This window comes from Glycine max, chromosome 12 (genome assembly GCF_000004515.6).
Source record: "Glycine max cultivar Williams 82 chromosome 12, Glycine_max_v4.0, whole genome shotgun sequence".
NCBI lineage: Eukaryota > Viridiplantae > Streptophyta > Magnoliopsida > Fabales > Fabaceae > Glycine > Glycine max.
The window spans coordinates 24,405,981-24,411,319 of record NC_038248.2 but is presented as its reverse complement, the minus strand read 5'-3'; positions in this window follow the sequence as shown (position 1 = coordinate 24,411,319).

Below are 5,339 nucleotides of genomic sequence, written 5' to 3'. Positions count from 1 at the left end.
ACTTTGCTAAATACACTCTCATTTTCGTGTTATTGACCGGTTTCTTCTCGAAACATCTCAGAACTTTACGAATTCCACAACGATGGGTGTTAAACATTTTGAGGTGGTCAAGCGAAAGTCGCATGCCAACAAACAATGGTCCCCGGACGAAATTAGGGTATGACAACCTGAAATTGAGAGATAATAATTATTAAACACACAAAATGGAAGTACTAAGTATTTATGACCTATCTTTACCCAAAAGTAATTACAACACTACAAAATAGCCATAAATTGGAGGAGTTTGATACAATTTACACAGGTTTTATACACAAAAGTTAGTTGTATTCATCGACTAACAACTCCCCCAAATTTACAGTTTTGCTTGTCCTCAAGCAAATAAAGAATAGTTCACTGGTCCCCAAGTGACAAAAACATGCAGTGACTATGTACAAAGGTGTATGCAGCAAAAGTCACTGCTTGCATGACACAAGAATGAAGCAAAATGCTCTCATCAGTTGTCTTTCACAAAATATGTAGTTATTCAAAGATAAGAATAAAATATAACCTGTACAATTAGATGAAGTTAGGCATGAGACAAATATTAAGGAAAGTAGCTTAAACCACAGTCTCACGGCTACTATTTCACTCAAGCACAAGTGTTTAAGTTATTCATTAATAACAACTAGCAAGAGGTCCAATCTTTGAACTTCATCTCATGCCATAAAGTCAAAAATGTATAAATAGAATCAGGAGGACTTTCCTAGGCTTGCAGTGAGGCTTGGCTACAAAAATTCATTGGTTTTTCTAGGATTCAAAGGCTTAGATTCTAAGAGAGCACCAATCCTAGACTTATCCAAGTGATCTTTTCAATACAATTAGCTTGCTCACTTTTATTTGCTTCTGACCTTATTATAACAACATATATTTTATTTGATTGCTTTTTTTTTTAACATACAAATTTGTTGTGTGTGCTGATGCTTTACCTTTTACTCTGTATCCCAATCAACTCCACTCCCCCAAATTTGGGGTAAATTTGCCTTGAACCATATGCTTTCCTAGAATCTAAGCAAGGTATCTGGAGATAATTATTTAAGTTCAGGTTTCAAATTTTTGACAATATCATTTAGCTCATAAAGGGTGCAAAGGATACAATTATCATTCAAGGTAAGCTTTTTGGTCAAAAGGCTTGTATATGCACAATCATGGCCTTCATCATGTCCTCACCGATTGATGCAAAGATTATTACTCACAACTAATCATTCACTCACAGTTTAAGATCACACTCTCACCGATTTTGGTTCAAGCTTTTCTTTCTCAATCAATCTGTCTACTGACTAACAATTCTAATTGCAAGTTCACATTCTTGTTCTTTCTTTGTCTAACATGCACATTTGCTCAAACTTATGAAAAGAAACACAAACTCCATCACAATCATGCATTCAATCCAAAATCAAATCATACACCCATTTTCACAAAAAGATAAAAGTGTTTCACTACATAATCATCAAAATCAAGTCAAACTGTTCCATATTCTTCAGGATGAGCAAATCAACTACCCATAAACAAAACTAGCAGTGTATATAAACATAAAAGAAATACTGTACTGAAACCATAATTATAATAATAATAATCCAAAAAGCAAAAGCATCATCAGGAATCTACAATGTCAACAATGTCTAAAATGGGGAATCAGTGAAAGCAACAGCTTCTCTAGATGACGAATCAGAAAGATCGACAATTCCTTCAACTGGGGAATCAGGGGGATTAGCTGTTTCTCCAGCTGGTGAATCAGGAGGGGCAGCGGTTTCATCTGATGATGCATCAGAGATGATAATCAAAGGTGGAGATGGGGGAACTACTTCAAGCTCTGGAGAAGGAGGTGGATTCACCACTGGAGATCGTAGCTCAGCTGGCATTGGTTCAACCCGTGTTGGTGCAGGCTCAGGAGGAGTAGCCTCATTGGGTCTCACCAATGGAAGTTGAGCTTCAAGCCAGGATACTTGCTCAAGAAAATGCTCCATAGGTATGATTGGCCTGTTGTGAGCCAACTCTCGCAGGCTGTGCATGATAATAAGCTGTCCTCTGAATAAGCTTTGTAGCATAGGGACTAAGGTTTGTGAGTGTTGGACATCTGGTCCTATGGCTGCTGACTGAGGAGCTAGGATGGATGATGAAGGGATGTCATCGGTTCTAGCCCTCTTTCTTGATGCCATCTGCAACTAAAAAGAACTCAAAACTTCTTAGACCAAATTTATTCAAGTTCAAAGACTAAAAAAGTAAACTGAAAAAGACACTATGTGCTTAGCGAGACACAGTTCGCTTAGCTGGCCTTCACAAAAAACACACTACCACTTAGCGAAAGTTGCAGAAATTCAGCTTCTACATAATTGGCTTAGCTGGCAAGTGCCTGCTAAGCCTAACCATTGCCACAAGGATTTGCGCTAAGTTTCTCAAGGTTCGCACTTAGCAGCACCATACACTTCAAAAAATACACTAAGAATGGGATTTTCCGCAATGAAATGCGCTTAGCTCAGGTAAGCTCGGCTTAGCGCACGGCTTCCAACAAAAAATTTGACTAAGTTACCTGGGCTTAGCGATTCAGCCTCGCTTAGCCACAGGCATCTCTGCAAGAGGATGAGTGTTCATCCTCAAAAGATGAACTTGCTTAGTTCAGCATGCTCGCTTAGCGAGTTCATCGCGTTTTCCAGAAAAAAACAGAAAACACAGTTCATTTTCTTGCACTTTTCAAGCCTCTAAAAGGCATATCAAACATGCAATGTTCCCAAAATAATCTATACAGTCCATTCATATATAAAGTCCTAATCTTTAACTACTTCTAAAAACATTAAAAACCTAAAAATCTAAAGCTAAATCTAAGGTTTTCTATCCTAAATTTCAACAAAGCAAAAGAGAAAAGGAAGTAAGGAACTTTCTTGTATCATTGATGCTTTGTGATTTGAAGTAGACAATGCAAAAAGAAAGCACAAATGCACGGTGCACAAATTTTTAGAGAGAGAGAATGCAGGGAAAGAGTTTGCGAAGTCTGGCAATTGTGAGTGTAACTACCGTTACACTCACTTAAGCAGTTTTCGACCTTCTCGCTTAGCGGACCGCTACGCTAAGCGAGTCGGAGAGACGTTTGGTTTCTCAATGAGGCTCGCTTAGCAGATCTGCACGCTTAGCCGATGTTTGAAATTCAAAATCAATTTTTTTTACAAAGGGCTTGGCTTAGCGCACGGATAAGACCACTTAGCAAGTTCTGCAGATCAAAAACCTGCAACTCTCGCTAAGCCGGGCTCTGGGCCGACTTAGCTAAATGATGCATCTTGAGTATAAAGGAGAGAGCGCTTAGCATAAAAGGAATCACTTAGCGCTTACATTGCTGCAAGCATTTGAGCTTAGCTGCCATGAGTGGCGCTTAGCTCGATGAAACCCAATTTAGGCCACAAGGAATTTAGCTTAGCCGCCATGATTGGCACTTAGCTCCATGAACCCCAGTTCTAGACACAAGGAAATGAGCTTGGCGGCAACGAGTCACGCTAAGCCAAAGAATACAATACGCTTAGTGGTCAGGCCTTCGCTTAGCCGAATTCAGATCGAATTGAAATTGGCTTAGCTCAACCTTGGCCAGCTTAGCGGACCAAATCAGCCTAAGATGCAAGGGTTGAGTGCTAAGCGCTTGAGGCTCGCGGCTTAGCGCATGACTAAAGATGCGCTTAGCGCGAGGCTTGCGCTTAGTGAAAGGACTGTTTTTCAGAAAATATTTTCTAAGTTATTTTTCAATCCCTTTCTCAAGAAATTGAAACCCTTATATCTAACACTCAAGGATAAGCTGATATACTCCAATGTACAGATTATAAAGCCAGTTCCACATGATATAATGCATGAAAAACAAAGATAATAGAAATTAAAACTGGGTTGCCTCCCAGGAAGCGCTTCTTTAACGTCATTAGCTTGACGCTTTTACCTCAATAGGTGATATCATGTTTTGGTTCTTACCTCCAGAACTTCTTGACCCACTTCCATTACCTGTAAGCAAACATTTTGTTTTGGAGCAGGCTTGTCTCCAACAAACAAATCAAAATCAATTTTCTGATCTTCAAAACCCATCTCCAGCTTCTTTCTGCCCATATCAACTATGCAGCTTGTAGTTAACATGAATGGCCTTCCCAACATTACAGGAATGCCAGTATCTTCACAGATATCCATTACCACAAAGTCTGTTGGGAAGATAAAATGTTTCACTCTGACCATCACATCTTCAATTACTCCATATGGTCTGGTAATGGAGCGATCAGCAAGTTGTAAAGTCATCTTAGTGGGCATGATCTCCAACTCTCCCAACCTTCTGCACATGGAGAGTGGCATTAAATTAATACTGGCTCCCAGGTCAATAAGAGCCTTTCCCACAGTGACTTCTCCAATTGAACAAGTAATAGTTACACTCCCAGGGTCTTTATGCTTGGGTGGAAGGATCTTTTGAATCACAGCACTACAATTTCCTTCCACTACGATGTTTTCCTGGTGAATATACTTATGTTTCCTTGTTAACATATCCTTCAAGAACTTGGAGTAGAGTGGCATCTGTTGTAAAGGTTCTCTGAAGGGCATGGTTATTTCCAGTTTCCTGAAAATATCTAAAAATCTAGCCAAATGACAGCCATTCTCCTTCTTGGAAGGTACCACAGGATATGGTACTTCCATACCTTCGTTTACAGCTTTATCACTTCTACTCTTCTCTTCATTCTCATTTTTTTTCATGTTTTTCAATTTTTTTATTTTCTTTTTCTTTTTCTACTTCTTTTTCTTTTTCTTGGTCATTAAATTCTTTTTTCTTGACCATTATGTGTTTCTCTTTTTCCTGATTGCTTTCACCTCTCACATCATTTTTCTTGCCATCAGTACCTTTCTTTTCAGCAACTTTCTTCTTGTGCACAACACTCTCCTCATCCTCAGCCTCCACAAACCTCTTACTCCTTGTCATCACAGCTTTGCATTCCTCCTTGGGATTCTTTTCTGTATTTGCCACAAAACTATTGGATGACTTGTCAGCTATTTGCTTGGCCAGTTGTCCCACCTGGACCTCAAGGTTCTTCAGTGTTGACTCAGTGCTTTTATGATTTGACATTGTTACCTGCATAAACTGAGTCAAAGTCTCCTCTAGCTTAGTAGTCCTCTGAAAGATGTTAGGCCCTTGTTGGATTGGCCTGTTCGAAGGTACCTTGGTCTTTATTGAACTGATTGCCAGGGTGTGACCTCCACTGTCCTTGTTGATTATAAGGACCCTGCTGGAAGCCTGAAAATCCTCCTTGAGTATACCCTTGTCGCTTTTGATTTCCCATATAATGAATTTCTTG